Here is a 13426-nt window from a genome sequence, read left to right as displayed (position 1 = left end):
GATTTGGGGACAGCGGCGGCCTCGTTCTATAGTTGGCGCTGCGAGACAACAATGGGCAAGCCTGATACCCGCCAACCGCGCCTGACATTTGACAAATCTAAGCAAAAAGCGCCGGATCCGAACACTCGAGACCCCGACGCGGTGCAGGATGCCCAGGGCGGCTCTCAAGACGTGGACATTAAGTCAATGTTTCTAGATCTAAAAACAAGCCTGCAGGGTATAGATGGCAAGATGGACGCGCTAGCGGCGCGCATGGATGGCATCACGACGCGAATGGACAAGCAGGAGGGCAGAGTGGAAGGGCTGGAGGCCCGTGTTGCGGAGACAGAGGAGAGCCAGACGGCGCTGGCCACGCAAATGAAGGGCATGGAAAAAGTCCTGCCACTCATACAGCAAAAGAACGAGGATTTGGAGGCTCGCTCAAGGCGTAACAACATCCGCATCACAGGGGTGGCAGAGTCGACCGACATCACCAACATGGAGCAGTATGTCGAGCAGATGATGAAAGACTTGTTTGGGTCCGGCCTTTCGCAGATGTTCCTTGTTGAAAGGGCACATAGGACACTGGGACCTAGACCTAAGCCGGGAGCACCATCCAGACCCATTATTGCACGCATCCTGAATTACAGGGATCGGGACACGATACTGCGCATGGCACGCGACATGAAGGACGTACAATACAAGGGAAACAACATCGCGCTGTACCCAGACTTCACGCTACAGGTACAGATGGCCCGCAGGGAATTCATGCCGGCGAAGAAAATCTTTCAACAAACGGGCACGAAATACTCATTGATCTACCCTGCCAAGCTCCGGGTGCATGGCCCGGGGAAACCCTCTTTCTTCGTGGATGCGAAGGCAGCCATGCAGTACGCGAAGCAGTTGGCCAGAGATCAAAAGAACCAGCCGCCTGCGGAGGGACCAGAACTTCCGGACAGGCTAAGTGATGTGGAATGATTGTGTCCGATGGGGTTTTCTGATGTTGCACTGTGACCTGCCTGTATGGGCTCGACCGGACTCTGGTGTCTGCTGTGGGCATTGGGAAGTTCCTCCAGATGGCTGGGCTGCTATTAATCCGACCTCTTGATTTTGGGGGTGGGGGTCCTCGAGCTGGCACAACCCACTGGCGCTCGATCGCCCTGTCAAAAGTACAGGGTTAGTAGGTGGCCAACCTGCGCGCCTCAGGGGATGATTCCCACCTACGGGCTGTTATCGACGGCCTTAGCGACTGTTTGTGGGGTGGGGTGGGTAATTGGGGGGGCAGTTGCACAACCTGATTGGGGGGTTGGAGCGGGTGGGGTTTCTGGTTTTGGGAGTTGGGAGGATGTTAAGGTTAGTTGGGGGGTTTGTGGCGACGACCGAGAAGAAGCACATCGCTGTGATTTATCTTTTACTGTACAGTACACACTGCAATGTTTTCCATCATGGGGCACGATGTCCCGCGCTCATTTTTGTGCCAGACTGCTAGCCGTGCGGCAGGTGTTTGACCCTAGTGTCTATAGGTGGGGCGAGAGTGGCGAGCTGAGCGACCATGGCCTGCGGCTGGCTTCTGATCTTTTTAGGTACCTGTCGCCGTGCAGAGAGTGAGGTGCCTGACTTGGAATGTGCGCGGTATGAATGACGGCCGCAAGGCCCGGCTAGTGCAGGCCTACCTACTTAGGAAAGACATAGACATCTGCCTCCTGCAGGAAACCCATCTAACTGCTACTGCGACACAGCTACTCCGGCGGCATCGTTGGGCAGAGCCAGTGCATGCGGCATACTCCAATTACTCCAGAGGGGTGGCGATCTTAATAAGGAGAGGGCTTCCATGGACCACCCATGAGACGATTAGAGATGCGGATGGCAGATATATCATATTGGTGGGGGCGCTGCATGGTATGAGAGTGGTGCTGGTGAATGTATACGGCCCCAATGACGACAACCCCGACTTTTATGAAGAACTATGGCATAAGGTACAGACCCGGGGGCCGGCGGCAGTGTTGTGGGGGGGGGGGGGGACTACAACGTGGTGCTCTCTGACACGATGGATAGGCAGGGCGCGGCCAGGGACCATCATCCTAGAGCAGCGGAGACGCTCGGTGATATTATACAAGATGCGGGGCTTGTGGATTCCTGGAGGGTGCTGCACCCCGGGGATCGTGCGGGTACGTGCATCACTGCGCATAGGGCTGCTTGGTCCCGGCTGGACTACTGGCTGTTGTCCAGGGACCTGCACACCTCGGTATTGGAGGTGGAGCACCTGCCGAGGTCACTCTCTGATCACGCTCCGGTGTTGTTGTCACTGGCTACCCCCTCCAAATATGCTACGCCCTTTAGCTGGCGGTTCCCCTCCCGGGCACTGCGTGACCAGGTATTCCAGCAAGGACTCCGCGAAAGGCTCGAGGAGTACTTTGAGCTTAATGAGGGGTCCGTGGAGTCCCCGGGTATACTGTGGGAGGCCTGCAAGGTAGTCACCAGGGGGTACTGCATGTCCCTAAAATCGGGAGTTCTGAGAACCATACGGCGCACGCTTGACTCCTTGGAGGCGGAACTTGCGCGGATTGAGTCCACGTTACTCGCGGCGCCCTCTGATGGCGCGAGGGCTATGTTCCGTTCGACACTGACTAAATATCAGGAGGAGGCTGACCGTGAGGTCGCGTACTTATCTAAAGACTGTCAAGCCAGACGGTATGGAGAGGGTGACCGCGCGGGCCGCACGTTGGCGAACCTGCTGCGGGCACCGCGTGGGGCGGATCATATCCTGGAATTACGGGGGGAGGGCGGCGAGGTGGTGCGGGAGCCGCCGGCTATACTCGCTACTATGACAGACTTTTACACAGAACTATATACTTCCAAGGTGGATCCGGACGACACTGTTCTCCGAGAGTACTTGGGACACTATAGCGCTGGCGTGGTTCAATGATAGAGCCAGGCAATACATGGATCTCCCATTTACGCCGGATGACATAAGGGCAGTGATTGCTGGCTTACCCCTATGCAAGGCACCGGGCCCTGATGGGCTTACGGCGGCCTTCTACAAGGAATATGCTGATATCCTGGTCCCGCGCTTACACAGAGTGTTTGAGGAGGCGGTGGAAACGGGGATCCTTCCCCAGTCAATGCGTGAAGCACTGATCATCACGCTGCTGAAGCCAGGAAAGGACCCTGCTAGCCCGGACTCCTACCGCCCACTCTCCCTGATAAACCTTGACGCTAAAATATATGCGAAACTGCTCTCTGACCGCCTAAAATTCATGCTGCCACAGATAGCACTGTCTGATCAGTCGGGCTTTGTCATGGGGAGGTCCACCTCTCAGAACTTGAGGGTGCTCTTTGGGCTCCTACACTACCTGGACCCCAGGGCGCAGGCGACGGCGGCGTTGCTGGACGCGACCAAAGCGTTTGACTCCCTGGAGTGGAAATTTTTGCGGACACTGTTTACCCGAATGGGCTTTAGCCTGCCCTTTGCTAGGCGTATCGGTGTTCTGTATAATGGCCCGACGGCAAGAGTGCGGGTGAATGGTCAAACGTCTGCGCCCATACGCATAACCAGAGGGACTCGGCAGGGCTGCCCGCTTTCGCCGTTGCTTTTTGCCATCGCCACGGAGCCCCTGGCGGCTCGGTTGAGGCAGCACCACACCCAGCGCAGCATAGGCTTCACGTCCCGTGGCCTATTGATATCGCTGTACGCTGATGATCTTACCATATATATGATGAACCCGGCAGAGAACTTTGATCCGCTGATGAGAGAGGTGATACGCTATAGCGGCCTAACCGGCATAAATATTAACTGGTCGAAGTCAGTGATGTTGCCGCTGACGGACAGCACGTCTGTATGTCACACGGAATTCCCGATTGAGTGGGCCACTGACGAGGTCAAGTATCTGGGCATTCAGATCAGCCGCTCAATTCAGGAAGTGTGGCTGTCTAACTTCGGGGTGGCCATGGAGTGGCTGGAGACCAAGGTGAAGAGATGGAAGGCGCTGCCGCTATCCATGCTGGGCCGCATCGCCATCGCGAAAATGGTCGTGGTGCCCAAGTTTCTCTACCTATTTGTAAACATCCCTTTACCGCTAACAAAGGCGTTCTTCCGGCGCCTCCGCTCAGCCGTGATCGAACTGGTCTGGGCGGGCAGGCAGCCTCGAGTGGCTTGGAATCTCCTCACACTTCCCTTCCGCCAAGGGGGCCTGGCAGCCCCGGACTTTGAGCTGTATGCGTACAGCGCGCAGGCACAATACTTACACTATTGGCACCACCCGATCCCTTACCAGCCACACGTTGCGATAGAATTGGACGTGGCGGCGCCCTGTCCGATACGGACAGCGGTGTACCAGAAATATAAACGACCCAGGGAAGATATCAACACCGTGGAAATGGTGCGTTGGGCCTGGGCGGGCATTGCCAGACGCGCGGGCGTCTCCGATCTCTACGCCCCGAGCATGCCCCTGGAGGGAAATCCCCTGTTAGGCCCGTTGACAGACGCGGCGGTGGCGCGCCGGGCCGGTGCGTGTGGGTTGACGGTGGCAGGTGACCTGTATCCGGACGATACCTTTATCACACTGCCTGACATGGCCGCGACCTCTGAACCGACGGCATCGGAGCTGCTGCTCTACTATCAATTACGGTCGGCCTGTAGGAAGAGATATCCTACGTTCCCGGAGGCCCCGCCATCACTGGCGGCCTTAGAGGACGTGCTGTCCAACTCCTCCTCGCGGAAATTAATAACACGCATATACAGGTCTACACAGCGTGCGACGCCGGTTGCGCATATGGACTCCAGGACATTGTGGGAGGAGGAGGCGGGCGTGCGCATCACGGAACAACAATGGGAATTCTGCTGCGCCCAGCTGGAGCAATTGTCGCCCAATTACCGGCTGCGGCTGGTACACTTCAACTACTTACACAGGACGTACCGTACACCTATGCAACTTTTCAGGATGGGCCGGCAGGCCGATACGAAGTGCTGGAGATGTGGTGTGAGGGACGCTACGTTCTTCCATCTTGTGTGGACATGCGGTCCCATTGACGGCTTCTGGGATGCCATTTTTAAAGTTGTCAGTGAAATTGTGGGCATGCGCATTGTTCCGGATCCTTTGGTGGCCCTCCTGGGCTTTGTGAAGAATATACCCCCGGCGTCGCGTCGTCTTGTGGCCCTTCTCCTACTGCTCGCTAAGCGCCAACTGGCAGTACACTGGAAGAAGCAGGCTCCGCCGGCTGTTGCGGGATGGGTTAGGTCCGCGATATACTGCAAGGACCAACTCACTGCCTATTGGGATCAGTTACCGCAGCGTTCACGACCAGTGGATATATGGCAGCCGTTAGTAGACTGGCTGGCGAGTAGGGATGCGGCTGGCGAGGATTGAGGCTGTGGGAGAGTGGACTGGTGGTTTGATATGGGCGCACTTCGGGTCTGCATATGGAGGCTGACTGGCGTCGAGGTTGCGCTGCCCAGGCCGCTGCTGCTCTGGTGGCTGGGCTGTGATATGACTGGATGGGACGACTGGTGTTCCCGAGGCTGCAGCACTGCGTAGGTGACGCGTTAGAGACTGCAGAAGTGCTGATGACTAGAGTGTGCTACTGTTCTTCGACTGTCGCTTTTTGGTTGTATGTTACTATAAATTGTGTATATTCTTATTTTGGATATATCGCTCAGATGTACAAGGTGGATAAGCTTTGGCGGTGTGCCGCCACGATACTATGCTGCCTGCCTCCGGGTTGTTGGCTAAATAGCGGTGTACAGTTTGAAGTGACAATAAAGGTTTTAAAAAACAAAACAAAAAAAAAAACAAAAAAAAAAAAAAAGATTGTTAGTTGCAGCAGCCTTAGGTACATTGCGATCCCCACTCACTATAAGATCTTTTCTAGATTTCTTGTCTGCTTTGGATTTTGCTTCCTCCAATGTATCTTTGCAATAGCCTCGGGCCTTTAGTCTGTTCATGCTTTCTACTGCTGCTTTTTCAAAATCGCACTTGCGTGTGCAGTTCCTTTTTATCCTGAGCAGTTCGCCATACGGGATACTACTAATAGTTTTTCCTGAATGGCAACTGCTAGCTTGCAGAATAGAATTTCCTGCGGTCGGTTTCCTGTGCAAAGATGTGCACAGCCTTCCATCCGCAGAAAAGACCTTGAGGTCTAAGAAATTGACAGTATCCTTGCTGACTTCGCTATATATATATATATTACTTTACTGCTACAGTTAAAAAAAACATTTTAACAAACATTTAGTCTCCAATGCCCTACCTTACATCTCACTCAATATATCCTCTACCTCCACTTTCTGACTCATCCTAAACCTCATTCTACTACTATGACCCTCAAAATAACCCTTTCTAGACTGTTCCCTCCTTGCATCATCTCAAACCTCTTACTATTCAAATCTCCTAAACAACCCTTTCTAAACCCTTCCCTCATGTATCCCTTCAAGACTCATCCGATACCTTATTTTTCTCCCTAATCCACTTCTAGAGACTCTACCCCACCTTGATCTCTTCTTTACTCATCATAAACCTCCTCCTACTGCTATGATCTCCAAATAAACCCTATCTAGACCCTTCCCTCTTCTATCACTCCATTATCCTTTTCAATCCAACTAATAGGCTCATATGTTAACCGCTCAAATTAATTTCATATGTCCCTAAACTAATTCACCACTAATCCTTTTAAGGTTCCAGAGTAGCGTGCTACTCGCCAAAAAGCGCTTTGATGCCTCATCAGGAGCAGTAAGTGCTATATAAATGCAATTACAATAGTGCAATATAGTCAGGGCCACTGGAATTCTGCAATTGTGTGGTAGATGTGATTTTTGTATACATATAGATTTGCTGCATTTGCCACATAATCCTTTATGTGCTGCATACTCGGTAGGGTTTAACAACAAAAAAAAAAAATTCTCGCTCAAGCGGTTTAAAAGTTACAAAAACCGAAGCGACAAGTGTTGCAGTGCAGTGAAAGGCCACTGGCAAAGGTTAACTGGTTACCTTTCTGTAGCTTATTTCTATACTTGGGTATTAAAATAGTAATAAAGAGGTGCAAATAATGCACAGACAATGTCAAGTTTAAAATTGACAAAATAATGAAGTAATACTATTCCATAGAGTGCCCCATATTTTGGCCTTTCTTGCTGCATAATTTACTCAACCTTGCCACATAAGGCCCTCCGCTGACGCATAATTCCAGTGGCCCTGATTATAGTGCTATTGCATGAAACACTAACATTCTATGGATTACTGCTCACAGTATGATCAAACCAATAATTGTGAGGATTCATGCAATAAGATCTTTTTGTTTGCCCTAAATTGGTAGATTATGCCCAGACGTGGGTCTCTTTCTCACTTTGCCACTGGATTCAAGCTAGCCTGGCTGATGAGGGGCGTTACCCCGAAACCGTTCCCAGGATGCTTGCTTCTGGTCCAGGGAAGACCTGGCTTGGCAGTTCAGGCTGGACTGTTCCCATGAGGTACAGGGTCAAGAATGATTTGCATATGGCAGGGTTTAAAGTGTGGTGGCAAAGTGAGCAAAAGAATGATGATGGATTCAACCCAGATCTAACAGGGACTAGGGGGATGTTTGAAAAGTTTCAGCACTCTGTCCATCATCTTATTGTACTTGCTCATTTTCTTATAGTACTCAAGAGCATTAATGACCAGCCACAGATATAGATCACAGCACTACTCGTGGAACTTAACACTCGGACTCTATAAATCAGATCAATATACTCCAGATGTTTCCTACCCAACTTAATATTTCATACAACTAAGCATGAGATCTACTGCTCACCACACAGACCGACAAAGTAGAATATGTACCATTATACATGAGAATAAGTATGGTACTGATTGTGTCAAACCTTACTGGGATCACTATGTGTAGAATGGAGTAGTTCCAATACTCATGAGACTCATTACTCACCGCACAGATCATACCAATACACTATGTTTATTGTTAGCAATATGGATCATGCCAATTGCCTTTTGAACTACTGACAATTTGAAGCACTTTCAATACAAGTGGGATATTTTGCTCATCGTTTCGATAGCACAAAGACTAATTAGCATTACGTCTCACAACATGGGGCATACCATTACATGGGGGGGGGATTAATGCTAAAAATAAAATGAATAATACAAATGAGCACTACACACAATTGTTGTATTCAACGTGTGAACAGGACAGCACGGAATTTTTTAATAGTTCGTGATTACTGTGTGCTATAAGTTACTTAAACAAATGAGTATAGTGGTGTAACAAGTCATTCATTTTACTTATTTAAAACTAAAATCAATGCATAGTTAAGTCCAGGCTAATAGTTGCAAGGGCCATTGCGTGTATACTCTACCATACAGTCAAATACCATTCAGTCGAATACCAATGAGACCGTTACCTATTACAAATTTATAATACTTCTGAAGATGGCTGCAATACTTGTACATTGGAAATTTAAAATGTTCCCTCTCGTAAACTGGTGTGCAAAGTGAAACTTCAATATTTAGGACAAAAGTAAACGCATGTAGAACCAGTGATGAAGAATTGCAAAACTGGATAAAAACTGACATACAGCAGTATATAAGAAGCGTTGACAAAGCCAACAGGTCTCTCTTTTAACATGCTGAGCTGTTGGCTTTGCCAATGTTTTGTGGTGTTGTTTTTTATTAAAAAGCGTTCGAAAACACTGGAGGTAACGCAAACCTATTGCGGTATCTAAAAACTGTAAACTGAAGTAAATGTTTTCAATCTATATAAATTACATGGTTTAATATTCATAACCAGGAAATTCTTAATAGAATGAGAAGTGTCAGAATCTAAAGTGAAACACTAGCCAAGTCCTACTTTACTTTCCACTGTATTCGTTCATTTGGTCCTCTGTAGTAGCCCAGGAAGAAGATGTAGGCGTCACCCACGAGAAGTGTGATGATGAGCACACCTTCTGCCTCAGACACCAGTGGAGTGAGTGCAGCAGATGGCCGTGCCCCAAGCGACATAAAAGCCGATCTCTGCCAAAGCTAGCGCTTCCCTGCAATTTGTGAAAACAGGTGATAAAACAAATTCAGCCCTTATAATATGCTCTTCAGCCATTCAACAGCAAACTTATTCCTGTTGTTGTGCTTTCACAGATAGGATAGAAGGATGGGAAACAACCCAGCTCAGTGGGTTGGAAGCAGCATGGTGGGGGTGGGGGGGGGGGGGTGCATGAGCTAGATTACACAAGCACTCCCATGGAGCACTGAAAGAAAAAGAAAAAAAGTAGTTCCCTATCTGTTGGAGGCAGAAAGATATAATTCGGCCTATCAAAAGGATCGTAAAGAGGATATATTGCGGGAGGCGGGGGGGGGGGGGGGGACACAAGCACAAGTTATTAAATGAGAAGCAAGCCAATGAGACTGCTACTCAAGCCAACCAAATGTAAGCAATGTGCTTGCTGTATAAGCATTGTATGTTCAGAATAGGTCTTTCGCAATCTGACAGCTTATGTAGGCGAGACCTAAAAAAATCATCATATGTGCACTAGTGTTTATGAGGTCTGTTGTGTTGATTGGGGTGCATGACACTTGCATGGCCTAGTATTTCATTCACAAATGATTGACATGACAATACTGCATATTAGAAATATGTCACCTTGTTCAGGAATGAAACTGTCTCAGTGTGATAATTATTACTAACATATGCAAATTATTGTGTAGAGAATGGCTCCAGAAGGATGTATGACGAGTACTCCAAAGACAATTCCTCTTTGATACCAACACATTGTTCTAGTATGTGCTCACGACAAAATGTTTGACCTGTTATGGGTCTGCAACCATATCCACAAAACTATGTTTGGAATATGGATGTTTAATATATAGGAGCAGTACTGAGCGGGCCTATAAAACTACAAGGATTAGAGCGCACCATGGTGGCAAAACGTTTATATGAACATACTTCTCATGGACTCATGATGGTTAAAACATTTAGTGCACCTCTTTTGGCACTGATGAACGGTGTACACATCATAAGCTTTCCGACACCCTAATGGAAGATGTTTATATGGTACTGTATCGTAAATATTGTGTACTATGTATGATAGATTTGTGACACTAAAGATTATTGCATTGTGAAGTTATAACAATCTAAATGCAGATTACCATGTGTACACATTATATATTTAGGTCAATCAACGATTTAAAAACAATGATAGTGTGGCTTTATGACAACCACTTAAAAATTCAAAATTAGAATTATGTTTAGGGATAATGTATTAATAGAGTTACTTCTAAATATGGGTGCAAGTTATGGATTCATATTTGAGGGAAGGAGTGTGTATTATGGCTTCGTAATGATAGTTATAAGAGCAAGAGCATTCACAAACATATCTGAACTATGTTATTTGCGTATGTTCGCGTGTATGAGTATTTCCTAGTGCATTTGATGCTTCTATGCAGATCATGGAGTGAAAAAAATGTTTATTTGTATTATGTACGTGCATTTAATCGTTGCAGTTTAGGTGTTATGTATATTTTGCAATGGAGGGTTTATACAATGTACATGTGCTGCATTTTATAGCAATATATGAACAAGTGTGTACTTTGAAACGTACAGCCGACAATTATTTTATAAGTGAAAGAGTTACAGCATTTATTGTGCTATTGAATATACAGTGGAATTGTGACGTACAAGACTAATTGCTTGAGCTGTGGAATAGTACTGCTATTTTAGTATGTTTGTTTTGTGGTTGGAATGATATGAGATTATATTTATGAGGAAAATTGTGTGTGCAATAGATTAAGAATTGTAATTATGATTACTTTGTATTAATCATTGATTATTGTGTATTAATCATCCAGGCTGATATTCAAGTAATGATATTTGTGAGTGATATCGAACACATTGATCTATTACCCTGATTTATCAAGTCCTGGCTGTTGGCTTCCAGTTACACATCAGCTCTTTTAAAACTTTAAGATCAAAGCATTTCCCTTTGGTGATCAGATGCTTTCGTAATAGGTGCAAATGTAGGGTTATATGGCAGGTAGAGTATATGGGACAGAGAGACCAAGTCCCTTTGTGTAAGGTAACACGAGGTGGTCTGTAACAGAATTATTGTACAACTCCTTGAAAGCAAAACCAAAGGGGATGATGGACGGAATGTTGAACATTGCAAGCACTCACCCCCAGTCAACTGATCTGGGTTTAATACATCATCATTCTTTAGCTCACTGCGCCACCCCAGTTCAGACATAGCCATATGCAAATCAGTCTGACGCTGTGCCTCATGGGAACAGTCCAGCCCGAACTGCCAAGCCATGTCTTCCCTGGACCGGAAACAAGCATCCTGGGACCGGTTTCTGGCTAATCAGCTGTCATCAGCCAGGCTAGCTTGAATCCAGTGGGAAAGTGAGCAAGGGACCCACGTCTGGGCATACCCTGCCAATTTAGGGCGAACAAAGCAAGTATTCAGGGCATTGTTAAACGCCGACAGCATCGTAAGCTCACTCCTTGAGTAAAGCCTCAAGTTGCTCCATTGTTGTGGGCCTCAATTACAATTAAAATACAATACTTCTTACTGCTATTGTGGGATCACCGTGTACAACGTAACTATTATACAGGTGAACTTCCTGAAGATTTCCCATGTTCCTATCATAGCTGTCAAAAATGCGCACTACCGCCAATGTGCGAGGAGGGATGCCCGGCTGCAAGACCTGTTTTCTTTTCCAACAACACGAGGCATGCTGGGACTTCTAGGCCCTACTTTCGACTTAAACTACAAGTCAAACCTGCTTGCTGAAATGCACCGTCGTGACATCGGAGCAGTTAGAACCCATGACACGTCTCAAAACCTGTGGTATCTATATTAACAGAACAAACCCGTGCGAAATCGTTGTCAGATCCTAATGTGCTTACCTGCTCTTCACTCCTGGTTTCTTCCCCTCTTTAAGGCGCTCATTGCTGACCCACAGCCGTAAAACAAAAATAACGCCAAGTAACAGTAGTCCTAGGACGGAAAAAGATTGAAATAGTCCAAAAAGGAAAATAAATGTGAATAATGACACAGAAGAGAGATGGAACCATAGAGAGATGAAAGAGAAGAGGGGAGAGGCAGAGGGAAAGGGAGAGAAGGGGGCTGCGGCGGGGAAGGGGGGCCGCGGGTAAACCGAAAAGAAAAGAAAAACGGGGACGAAAAAAAAGAGGAAAAGCGGCCGAGATCCCCCTTCCTCCTCCGACCTCCGGCCGCTGCGCACTACGTCAGCGCTTCCTGCGCACACTCACTAGGCCTTTCACTTCCCGCACGCGCGTCATCTGGTCCTGCGCTCCACGGGCGGTCGCGTCATCGGACGGCGCGCTGGTTACCTGGGTAACCACAGGAGCATAGACTAAAGTCTGGGTGGAAGCGCAGCATATAAACATTGCAGAGATTGGGGCGGGGGCACGAGCAGGCGCCATCTTAGGTGTAGAAATCCTTGCTTGTTTCTAGGAAGGCTGGGTGAGGTTTCTTTTACACAGACGAACTGTATATCCTTGTAGAATATCTTTTCCACAGTCTGTCTAGTAGCAAGCGAAACCGTCGGCCATTTTAAACTAGAACATCTGAAACAGTACTGACAAATGTCGCTGTGGACGCTTAGGTCATATTAGAGGGGTTTCGAGCAGTCAAGTTTACTAGCTCCATGGGTGACGAGTTAGGGCAGCCAAGTTTATTTTCCTTAGAGTTCTGGGACTTGTAGTGTTATTTACCCCAGTACATATGTGCCAATAGACCTGATTCAGGCGGACACTCTCTATTTTTGAAGCAAAAATGTGCTTTTGTTTTGTTTATCTACCGATTGACATTGCCTCCGATTGCATACAAGTCATTGGGGTAAATACATGCATTGCCAATAGGTTTCGCCTACGAGCGCAATTGGCTTAGGCAATGTTTTGTAGTCATATTGTACAGCAACATGGATGGTTTCCAGTGTGGCTTAAAAGCTTTCTTAAAATAGTTTTATCTACACTGCAAAGCATCCGCGCTGCTATACAACATGGCAGCAAATCAGTGCCAAACTCAATAGCTCCCATATACAAGACCAATTGGATTTACCAATGCTTGTTTGAATTAAAGGTATAAATACTTTTGGAAAGAGCTCGAATTCGCGCTATATAACACTGAATGTAATTAGTGCTATTTTAAAGCAATCGAGTTTGCGCTATATAACTGCACACAAAAAAGTAGGAAACAAATTACTGTTAACAGGCATCACTGGGGAGAGGATGTGGCATTATAGTTAGAGATGCTGCCTTTGGAAATGGGGAGCCTGGTTCGAGTCTCAGCTTCGGCTCAACATTCTGTGATTCTGCTGATATTGCCAAATCGCCCGTGCCTAAACAAAAGAAAAAACATGACTATAATGTTCCCATGCCTAATTAAAAACAAGCATTTGCAATGCAATAGGTCTTGCATTTAGGAGAGTTTGAGCTATTGGCATTGTAAAGC

General features: G+C 47.4%; 1 protein-coding gene across 3 annotated transcripts in view; it reads right to left on the bottom strand.

Annotated features, from left to right (window-relative positions):
• R3HDM2 (R3H domain containing 2) overlaps positions 1-12232 on the bottom strand; it is a 761481-nt gene extending 749249 nt beyond the window's left edge. For all 3 annotated transcript variants that reach the window (XM_085654624.1, XM_085654627.1, XM_085654622.1), the window contains exon 1: positions 11857-12232. The gene's annotated coding sequence lies outside the window, so the exon portion shown is untranslated. The remainder of the gene's footprint in view (positions 1-11856) is intronic.
• Between the last annotated feature and the right edge of the window lie 1194 nt (positions 12233-13426).

The sequence above is a fragment of the Triturus cristatus genome, chromosome 4_1 (assembly GCF_964204655.1).
Source record: "Triturus cristatus chromosome 4_1, aTriCri1.1, whole genome shotgun sequence".
In the NCBI taxonomy this organism is placed as follows: domain Eukaryota; kingdom Metazoa; phylum Chordata; class Amphibia; order Caudata; family Salamandridae; genus Triturus; species Triturus cristatus.
The sequence above is the reverse complement of the archived record's forward strand: the minus strand, read 5'-3'. Positions and strand labels throughout refer to the sequence as shown.